This window comes from Centroberyx affinis, unplaced genomic scaffold (genome assembly GCF_046629955.1).
Source record: "Centroberyx affinis isolate AG114_WGS23_722 - 3 ecotype Tasmania unplaced genomic scaffold, CSIRO-AGI_Caff_v1 ptg000158l_1, whole genome shotgun sequence".
Lineage (NCBI taxonomy): Eukaryota > Metazoa > Chordata > Actinopteri > Beryciformes > Berycidae > Centroberyx > Centroberyx affinis.
Genome location: NW_027278855.1, coordinates 52422 through 63720, shown reverse-complemented (window position 1 = coordinate 63720; position 11299 = coordinate 52422). Strand labels below are relative to the sequence as shown.

The 11299-nt window shown below is 42.4% G+C and overlaps 1 long non-coding RNA gene across 1 annotated transcript; it reads left to right on the top strand.

Annotated features, from left to right (window-relative positions):
* The first annotated feature begins 936 nt into the window (after positions 1 to 936).
* Positions 937 to 2259, top strand: LOC139655567 (uncharacterized). The gene is made up of 3 exons (XR_011696075.1): positions 937 to 1047; positions 1287 to 1568; positions 1995 to 2259. It is a non-coding gene; the product is annotated as an uncharacterized lncRNA (long non-coding RNA).
* Positions 2260 to 11299: the final 9040 nt, after the last annotated feature.

The following is an 11299-nucleotide window of genomic DNA, read 5'->3' as shown; positions in this document are numbered from 1 at the left end:
ATCATCATTGCAGATCTAATGCGATTGCATGTCCAGTAGGTAAATAGGAATTGACCTCAACAAAAAAAAACATCTGCAACGGGGGATTGAAGGGTGAGTTCACAAGTTGCAAATATTAATATTTACTGTCACAAATGTGTTATGATAACAGTATGTTTTAATAAATACTTTGTTACATTAAAACAAGTTCAGTTAAAAAGTAGAGCTGAACTGGGAAATATTACAAGAGTTTGATTCTGAAATGAAATATCCACGATCTGCAAAAAATGACACCTACTTTTACAAATGATTGTTGGCATGAAAGTAAAACACACTGTGGACTGATATTATTAGGATATTAGTAATTTTTTTAGTCTTTGCTTACAAAATAATCAGATTTTGGTGATAGAATCATTTGCATCTTTGAAATATTGTCTGACTTGAATGTCAAGTAGAGAATAGAGATGGATATATAGTATTTCTTTATTTCTTTCAATGAATACAAGGTAAGATTGGATCAGTTGTCAATATTTAATTTACTTTTACTTATTTTACCCCAGTTCGGCCAAAGCAAGAGGATGCTGACTTTGATCTATTCAATGTTTCTCTGCTTCTTTATGAGGGCCAGCAGCTTCAAGAGTCAATGTGTCACAGGTTTGATGTACTATATTCTACACTGCAGTATAATATGAATGAATATAGCCCAAATTGGATAGATCACTGAAATTGTACAAATTTTGCTTTTTTGGGCAGAAATTACTAACAGCATGGAGTTTTCAATCAACGTTACCCAACACATTACAGTGGAGTCTTGTGAGTGCATCATGATCCCATATGAATTTACCTATCCAACAAAGAAAATCCCCATCCCCTATACAAAGATTTGGTTTAAAGGAGATCCACACAACCATGTAAATAAAAAAGTTGTCCAGGATCTGGAATCTGAGAGGAAAGGTACTTTTAAACTACATGGCCTTCCACAAGGAGAGTATGAGTATGGCTTCAAATTAGAATGGAGATGTAATCAGTCATACATTTTTCCAGAGAGGGTTCGGATCTCAGTATCTGGTGAGTAAACATTTGATAATTATTTGATGGGGATCCATTTTATTGCATGGAAATAAGAATATAACATCTTATGCTGAAAAAAACATGCAATATTTTACACCCAGAACATTATATGAATGTTGAATATGCCTTAAAGTTTGGTTAAGCCCGGTTTGTCACCACATGTGTTGCAACAAGCATGAGCAAATTGAGTGTTTCTTGATCACAGCAGGTGATAATCTTGTTTTGTTTATTTTCAGCATTAACCCAAAGGCCAGTTGTTGTGGTTCCTCCCCTGACGGAAGGAAAAAATGCCACACTGAGTTGCTCTACCAGTATTTTATGCACTGGTACAGCAAGGATCCACTGGAAATGGACAAATGCTGACGGGCGCTCTGAGTCGCTTCCCGGTGATTTTCAGTGGCTTACAGGAAATATTTTACACTTTATTCCCAAAGCACATGACCACAGTGCCATCGTCACATGTGTGGCGGTTTACAATTACAGCGTTGTGGAGACAACTTTTACTCTAACAGTAAAATGTAAGTATACTATTAGTTTCACTGAGTATCGACAATATTATGTCAGCATGGCATAGCCCCAGTTTGAGCAACCCATATCTATACAGTACGGATTTGATACGAGAATGTAAACAGCAATTTCAAAATCTCATTACAAAGTGCAAATAATATGATTTCGATGGAGGGCTTGTGAAATCGTGATGGTCAAGCCATCTCATTTGTGATTACTACAGCAGAATAAAATGTAGCTAATACTGAGATTAGTTTTTCTGCCCTATTGTCATATTTCTATATTGCAATATATTGAATTTCGATACATCGTCCCATCCCTACTATACGGGCTAGCAAGCTGTTTCCTTAACATTAGATGATCTTTTTTTTTTTCTGTTATTTCTTACTTATTTCCCTTTTTCTTTCTTTTTCCTTTACTTTCTGTCTTTCCTATAGCTCAACCTAAATTCCTACACGGCTCCCAGTGTATAGTTGAAGGAGAGCTCCTGACCTGTGTGTGCATCAGTCAGGGGTTTCCCTTGCCGCCGATCATCTGGCCGGTGGCCTCCCTCACAGACTACTCAGTCAGCAGCTCTAGAGGCGTCCGAACAGTGAGCAGCACCATCACCATGTCGACTACTGAGTACCACAACACCAGTGTCAAATGCATCAGCAGCAATGAGTTGGGCCATGCGGAGATTGACCTTCCTCTGCAAAACAACACAGCGTGTAAGTAGTTTGACATAAGTATAATAACTGTGCAGTGCATAGTGCAAAATCATCTCTTATACAGGAAGTTGTCCAGCATTATATTTGTTTTTTCGACTGCTTTGAGACAATTTTCACAATTCTAATTCTTAATGCAAAATTCTATACTCTAAATTTGGTCTCAAAATCCCATTTATACAACGGATAGTTCCAGTCCTTGATTATGATTGGCTGAGCCGCGTTCGAAGCCGTTTTAAAATACTCTATAAACACACACCTGTGACCGCATCACATCAGTATTACTGCGCCAAACAAATTGTTTCAAAATGTCAGATTTTGTTGTTAATTTTGATTTACTGGTATGGTATGGTATGGGTGGACTAAGCCTGAATGAGTGGTTGAAAGAGATGGACAGGATGGAGGAGGAAGATAAAAAAGAAAGGAGACTTGCTGAAATTAATGAGAGAGACATTGAAGAGCTGGAAAAGTCAAGAAACGAAGCCAGGACCATTAAACAGACTATGTGGTCCGTTCGCTATTTTCAGACCTGGTGTGCCGAGAAAGATCTGGCTATTAAATTTAAATCAATCACCAAAATGGAGCATTTTAACAGGTTAACAGCAGGTTTTAGGCACTCTGTTCCGCGTCGTGCCTAACAACGCCCCTTAGCTGTTCTAAAATCACTGTAAACCATGGCCTCTTGGGGCTTACTGCTTCAATAGAATGCAAAATAAAAACAACCTAAAATGTCAAATGAGGTAGAACATCAATCAAAACGTTTTTACTATCATAACACTGGATTTGTTCCTTTGTTCCTTTTTAAATAAAAATTTTCAGTCATTTTGCACTCAACACTCCCTGTGATGCTCTATTCAAATATATATGTGGATACACAGAGTCAGACTTTTGTATTATAATCCTGTATACCAGGACAGACTGTACTGTAAAGTAAGAATGGTGGACAGAGGATTTTGATGTAAAAGGATGTTGACCAGTTGCTGATCATGTAAACACAGATTAGAATTCTGATTGAAAGGGGTTTTTTTATGGAGTCCAAACTCTACTGAATTTCTATAGACTGGTCAGATTGGAGAAAGAAGCTTGAAGCAGCCCTACCCTGGATAACAGCTGGCCTGTCCTTAAGCCTTAACTTGGCCCTCCTGTCCAGCCTGATCATCATTTGCAAAAGGTAAGAGAGCAAAACTCTGAATACAAACAAATAAACAACCAAAATCACACTTAAAATTTTAGTAAAATAAGTTGGTAACCTGAAGTAGGCAAAGGGATATCAATATCTCAAAATTGTGTTGTATCTCAAAATTCATAACATATTAAAGCTTAAATCAGGTTCCCACTATGTTCTTCACCAATATTTTTTCTTTCATAAATTTGTAGGGGGAAAAGCAGACAGAAGAAACCTTGTGAAGAAGAGAACACCTATGTTTCTTTGGACAAGGCAGATGTTGAGCAAGAGTACAGTGCTATTTCTCCACAGCCCAGATGAATGCATGTCATAATGTGGTTCCTCTTTGTAGCTTTTTGTTTTGCTGACAGTTACATTTTTAGATGTGTGTATGTGGGCGTTCGTGCGTGTGGTGAGTTCTTAAGGTGTTTTTAGTCACTTATTTTTTCTGTTTTATTTTGGGATGCTTCTTTAAAGAACATCAAGACTCTCGCGTATGCATATAAAGTGTGCAGTTTTGCCTACTAAGCTTTTATAGACCCGTTATTAATCCAGATGCTGATTTTATTCTTTTAAAAACGTTTTATATATTACTATTTTCCACACATTTTTTTTTTAAAATGTTAAAAGTAAGTGTTATACTCGCATTGCTCTTTCAGATACAATTAAAAGGCAATTTTCAGTTGGCAGTTCAGCATTTTGGACTCTTCTGTACATCAAACTGGACAATAAAAGATTAAAGATATCATGTACTTTTGTTCATTTATGAGTTGTTTCAGTACTTGATACTGAACATGACATTATGATGAGTGAGAAAAGTGTAAGATAAAACAAGATGCTTGTTGCTGAAGTGAGCATGTCAACAAAAATCCTCGGCGTGACGAAATGGACTCAGGTGAGAATGTGATATTTGGGCTCAAAGCTCTCAGTGAAAATGCATTGCCATATTGGATTATAGTGACACACAGCACTCTACAACACCGCCCCGCACCTCAGCCTCACTCTGACTCATGTTGTTGGAGACAGTCAAGCATCTAATGCAAACCACATAAAGGCATACCTCTATGTTAATTTGGCATTGACCAGATATCGGGCAGACAGTCAAGTCACCAGGTGGGTATTAACATTCAGCTCCAGAGAAAAGAATCCCGTGGGGTGCAGAAAGTATCTGGATAAAATTAACACAACAGCTTTCTTTAAGGTAGATCCACTAGAAAACAGCAGTGTTGCTCGCTCCTCAAAAGATTTAATGCATTATTCATTACACATTACTCATTATAATTTTCAAAACTAATATTATTTTACTTATTGCTCCCTGGGGGCAGTAATTTGGAATACACTACTGATTATAATACTTTTCACTTTACACCTCAAATATTGGCACTTCTATCCTCTCTTACCTAATCACACCATGTGTGCAGCACTTTGTAACTGTGTTTTAAAAAGTGCTATATAAATAAACCTTTACTGACTTACTTCATCATAACCCCTGATTGAATGAAACATTGCCGTCCTAATTTCAATATATTCTGTTTTAATAAACATCTAAATGAACTTTGTTCCAAATCAAGAAATGCATCATTTGAAAAAGTGGCACCGACTATGACAAAATAATTGCTCGCATGAAGTGTGCAACCATATTTATCTTTTTAGCTATTTCAACACTTTTGGCTACAATATACATTTTTTTTTCTCAAAATGGATATAGATTTTTGCTTGACCCAGGACCGTTCGAGACCACCAGTGGCTGTACATGAGGCATGGCAGACCAGTTATAGGCTTTAACAGTGTCAGTCTGTCTAAAGCAGAGCTCATCCCTTTACACACCCACAGAGCAGACTGCTATTCTAAGCTTTCACAAAGGAGCCCTCAGCTTTTCGCCTCATTTCATTCCCTTATGGCAGGATTAGGGCCTTGTAGCACAGAGGTGTTGCATCCACACACACACACACACACACACACACACACACACACACATTGTGGTCCATCTCTGCCTCAGCTGACCCTGTCAAAGGAGGGTTTCAGTGTGCCAGGGTGTCCCTTGATGAAGACCTGGGTCTCCCCCCATGAAGCCTGGCAGTTCCCAGAGGGTCCGGGGAACTTTCAGCCAGATAACCTGGCTTCATAGATACTAGCATGTCTAAAATTAGTGTTGTCAGAATGCTCTGCGATAAGACTGCTTGAGATTTCACACTGCACACTGGTAGTCACTTTGTTCAAATCCCACCACTCTGTGAGTGCATGAGAGAGCGAGAGAGATAGAGAGAGAAAGACAGAACAGAAATACAGAGACAAAAAAACAGAGAGAGTATGCCTGCATATTTGTGTGTATAAGTCTGCGCACGTGTATATGTGCGCATATTCACTATATGTCTGTGCCTATGAGTATGTGTGCGTGTGTGTGTGTGTGTGTGTGTGTGTGTAGAAGCAGGGGGTTTTCAACAGAAGTTTGATAGATGGCTTTACCTGTGCTACATTATTGGACAAAATCCAGGCTTCTCTTTTGCCACTACCTGCACCACAGCAAAGCCAATCGATTCTCTACAGCTTTTGAATCAAGATCGCTCACAGGACGTTGGGGTCTTTTGTGCTTTTTGTTTCCTCTCTCCAGTCCCTGGACAGCCTGTGGCCAGGAGGAAATGGGTGCCACACGGCTCGGCTGCCCATTTTTTACCCTATCTTGAGACATGTGTAGACAACCAGTCTCCACGGCCTATTTAATCACGTTATCGTGAGTGTGTGTGTGTGTGTGTCCTGTCTGTGTGCGATACAGATGTATGTGATTTACGTGTGGTGTAACAAAGTCAAATCTGACATTATCATTATTGTTCCAGGCCACTATCTCACAAACACAACTTCAAAAGATCCTGTATCCACAAATCTTATCTTCATTAAATACAATTACGGCGAAGACCTCAAGTCTCCAAGCATGCGTTTGGCGTTGCAATGCTATCAACCACGTAGTAGTCCCGTGATTTGACAGCAGACAGGATTTGGCACAAACCAAATTGATATGAAAATAAAACTAGTGCAAATGTGCGACAGAAAGCAGATGCACAATTTCATAATGAGAACCATTTTCCCTTTTATTGAGCAAAAATTCAAAATCACAAAGCCATCAACACGAACAAATCCAAAGCAGACCCTGGGATTTGAAAGATTGAATATGAAAACATTAGATGATGATAAATTCATCACTCACAATAACAGCCTCCATGGAACACACTGTTCTGTATAGTAGAACTCATGAGCTGTGACCTACGCCAGGTTCATGACATCAGAGACTGGAGACTCCCTGCCTCCCTCCTCCATCCACCCCAACCAAAACAACTCCCAGGCCTGTTTCAAATCCTCAACTGTGTAAATCCTGTGGCATGAGTCCATGAAGCAGTCTCGAGGAGGAGGATGGTGTTTGGGGGGATTAGCCCCAGTCCAGGTGGTCTTCATTTGGCGCCCAACCCCCATCAGGGGGCTGCGAGCTGCCGTAAGAGCCCAGCAAGCGGTCGTCACAACTCCCACACGGTTCTGATCTCCTCTCCGTCCACCGTGGCTCCACTTCCCTATATGTACTACAGCGCTATCCACCTGATGATTGCAGCTCATAAAACCTTGTTGAATCTCTATTAAGGATGATATGGCCTGTGATGGATTGCGGCTCTCATCATGTTGCCTCTTTTGTGCAGCGGCAGTAACATGAAAATTGTTGCAAAATCAGAGAGATTGACATAGAGGAGGCAAAACAGAGGTGGAGATTGTATGATGGCATGCCATGTGAATTAACAGGCTTGTGCTGTAAAGCTTTGCTGCATCTTAATGTATTCAGATAGCCTAAGCATCCTAGGGAACAAGAATGAGAGTTAAAACTGTAGTAGTGAAGTACTAACTAACTAAAGAATATGGGAAAGAGGAAAAGGAAATAGGACAATAACAATATTAAAAAGAAGGCAGAAGAAGGCAGAGAGAAAAAGGAGAAGTAGATGTAAGAGAAGAAGAAAATCACAGCAACCATGAAGTCAGCGAGAACAAGAGTGGTGATAACAATGAACCGGAAACTGAATACATAAAAACTGAACAAACTCCTTCAAAAGTCCCCCACCACTCCACATCCTCCCCAGCCCCTCAGATGGGTGTTTCAGGTTTTGTCCCTCTGCTTGTTAGAGTTTGAAGTTGTGTAAACAGCTCTAAATGGCAGGGAAGCTGTTGAAGATCTGAGAAAGACTCTGATCAAAGGCACCTTTACATGCAGCCGGTGTCAGCGCTGTGTGTGTATTTGTGTGTGTGTGTGTCCCACAATGAGTTGACAGACATAGATCTGTCTGGTGTGGTTCTTCCAGGGGCCCTGTTGCGTTTCCACAGCCTCTGTTTGCACAACACAGGCCGGGGAAAGAGTGCTCACCTGCACCCAGCCTCGCACAGCACCTCACATGGACTCTGTCCAGTGGACTGAGACCACCATAAGAGCTTAAATAAGTGCAGAGAGGCAGAGCAAATGCTGACGTTTGAAAGAAACATTGCAAACAAACCAATAGAGCAGTGAATGTGCGAATTACATGGCTTCAACTGCAGTAACTGGAAAGGTGGCATGCGAGTGACATTCGAATTCTCAGGTAAAAGCTTTGTGAGTTGAAGACACCATTATCCTTGACACCTCTTGAGCAAACAGAGAAAGAGAGAGAGAAAGGAAGAGAAAAGAGAGTGAGAAAGAGAGAAAAGGGAGGGTTGAGTTCACGACAGCTTCCCTGCTCAGCGAGAGCTGCCTCTGAAAATCCCTTCGACAAAAAGAAACGGGGCAAAGTAAATGTCTTTCCAGGAAGTCCAAACTCTGGAACGTTTTTGCCGATTATTGTTCGAAGTGACATTGCATGAGAGCTCTTTTGGCTGGGCTACTTCCATGCAGTCCAATCCCGAGGTACAGGGACCACCCATCAGCCTCCTCTGAAGAAATGCCCATTCAGTCTCGGCGCCTATTCATAGACCTGCCTGTCTCTCTGGGCTGCTCCTGGCCAGGGATTGGGGTGGGTGGGTGGTGGAGGGAGGGAGGAGGCGGGGGTCCTGAAGGCAGAGATTTGGGGAATGAACTCTTGGTTGCTGTTGGCTGCCTCTCGATCAAGCTAGAGCGAGCCAGAGTCAAGGGGGAATCCTGCTGCGGGAGAGCCGAACAATCAACAGTTGAACCCCAGGAGCCCGGCTTGGTGAGAGGAAAGGTTAGGCGGTGGGGTGGGCATATGTCGCGCATGGCGGTGACAGTGACATTGACAGTGATGGGGAGACAATGTGGCGGCAAGCAGCTGTGTGGGAGGTGACAGTGGGGTTGAGGAGAGAGGTTGAGTTTCGGGAGTTTATAGAGTTTTTGGACTGGTGAATACAAGTCGGAGTGAAAGGGGCAGACTTCATTTGTGCAGCTGAGAGTGGGGTGATGGCAGGGTGGGTGTGTAAGGATTCTGTGGCATTTGTCGGGTTCAAGCTGTGTTTTGTGGCGTCATTACGCTTTGGTGTAATGTGTGTGACTGCAGTATTCATGGGGCCAGGCTGTTTGTTGAGGCAAAGTGTGTAATCTGCAATGAATGTGTATTCATTAATTCCTACACACTAATTCATTACTGCTTGAATATTAGTCAATTAGGAGAGAATTGTAATGTCTGACTTTATCACTGTCTCTCATATCAGTGTATGTTTGACTTTGAGCTTCTTGACAGAGCCCTCTTGGCTCCAGCAGATGGGATCGGACCCACCTGAGTCCAGTCTCACGTGTCTGCTTCACATTACTGTTCCCAGCATCTGACAATGTGGCTCACATTATGGGAAGCTGAGCAGTACTGCGGTGAGATCGGAAATTGATTCAGATAGTGTGCATTGAAGGGAATGACCTAATTACTTGGCAATTCATCAGTTGCAGCAACCTCCCCAAGAGCAACTCACAAATAGACCCCCAATTGTTTTATTACATTTTAAGGGGTATCCCCAAAAATTGAATTTCCGTTGACAGATTAGAGGCCTTTGTGAGGTTTCCTTTGCTCCAATACCTGACATGAAGCTGAATGGTCCTGTAGTTTTGTGTTACAGCCCGTCCCAGAGTGCAGTGGGCCAAACTGTCAGTTAGTCCTAATTCATTTTCATGATCGATACTGCACCAGGAAAAGTTCCTGAATTAGGAAAGTAATTTCATTTTAAGGAGACATGGCATTAGTAGAGTATGGACGTGCAACAATGACTGTCCTGTTAGGGGAAAACTTGGAAACGGTCAGTACATATAGCTTGGAACCACTTCAAAATGGGCCATAATTGTGTCTTACAGAAAGATTTTTTTTACCAGTGATTCATTTTCTAATCCCCCTTTTCTATAGACTTCAATGCTGGGGGTAGAGATTCTTCATATCAGCAGTGCTTTGCCTATCTGACCATATGGTGCAATTTAAACATGCAGGTAAAGTTCATGTTTTGAGTATTGCTATTGTAGCTGATCTTGGTTCTTTTCATGTTACGCCCTCAATCAAAGTAGAGAGGGATAAGCTGTATTAGCGTTCTATGGGAAAGACTGTAAGAAAGAAAATGCTCTCCTTTCGCTGGATGTGGACAGACCAAGGGTGAAAAGGGTGACCGAGATCTTATCAGAAATAACCAACAGGAAGGAACAAAGCCTTGTCGACAGCGTTAACATTTGCCATTAGATTGGACACACACAGTCATAGACATAAAGTATGTACACACAAATGCACGCACACATACACACACACAGCACATACACAGATCACACAGACAGATTAATACTCTTGTGCACTAGGAAAACAATACATCTCAGTTGCAGCGGAAAAGATAATTGCCTGGCAACTCAGAGATTTCAGCATTGCTTCATTCAACCTCAGGGTCAGCGAGTGCATGTGGATTTAATTTCTGTGTGGCATCTTTAAGCATAAGAGTCACTATATGCCAACACAGCAGAAATACCTTGTTTTAAAACGGTCCGTCTCACCCCAGGAGAGACTCCCAACACAGTCCCCCTCCCTTCTCCTTGAGCTTGACGGGGCCCAGGGAAGGAGCCCCCAGAATGCTGATAAGTCCCCCCACCATTCACCGGCACTCTGGTTCATATTTTTGTGGAGGTCCATTGACTTTCTCCTTTTCAGGCTCCCTTTAATCCCTGGGTCTGTGTCCTCGGTGGCTCTCCACAGAAGGGCTATTATTCAGGGCCTTATTACTGCGCCCCTCGCGGCTTATCTCCTTCCTGGTGACAGTCTTTTCAAGCCTCTCCCTAATGACCTGGGGAAGCTCACATGCTCAACTTCCCAGGGCTGCGGGGCCCCGCTGATGTCAGAGGGGGCGGCCCCCACGCAGGGGCTCCTGGTCCAGCCAAAGAAAGGAGAGAGGCACGGAAAGGTCCTGCCACGGCCGCCAACGCATCACACATTCACACTTTCCACGCGTCCTCTTCCTCGTTCTCCTCGTCATGCAGGTGTAGAAAGCCGAGCCCAGGTGCAGCGTGGAGGAGGCGTCCTGCAAGAGGCTGGGGCTCCGGGGGACTCGGCCCATTCTGATTCAAATGAGTTCAGAAGCTCAGCTCCTCAAAGGTGGCGGCTGAGTTGCCATGGGACGGATGGGGTGTAGATGTGGTGCGTTTGTTTGTGATTTTGTTTGTCGTTTAGAGAGAATGAAGTCAGGGCTGGATGTGCCGCATCAAAGTGATGTCAGGAAAGTTTGCTGGCTGTAAAACAGTCCTTCTCGCAGTGTTTTTGCGCAACTCCCAGACAAATCAAATGATGCAATTTCGTTAGAAGTTCCAGACCTCATTGTGATATTCAGGAGTGTTCTGCTGGCCTGCGACGTGGTACATTCTGTATTCCTAAGCCTTGATTAAAAGTCTTCTATAGCCAAC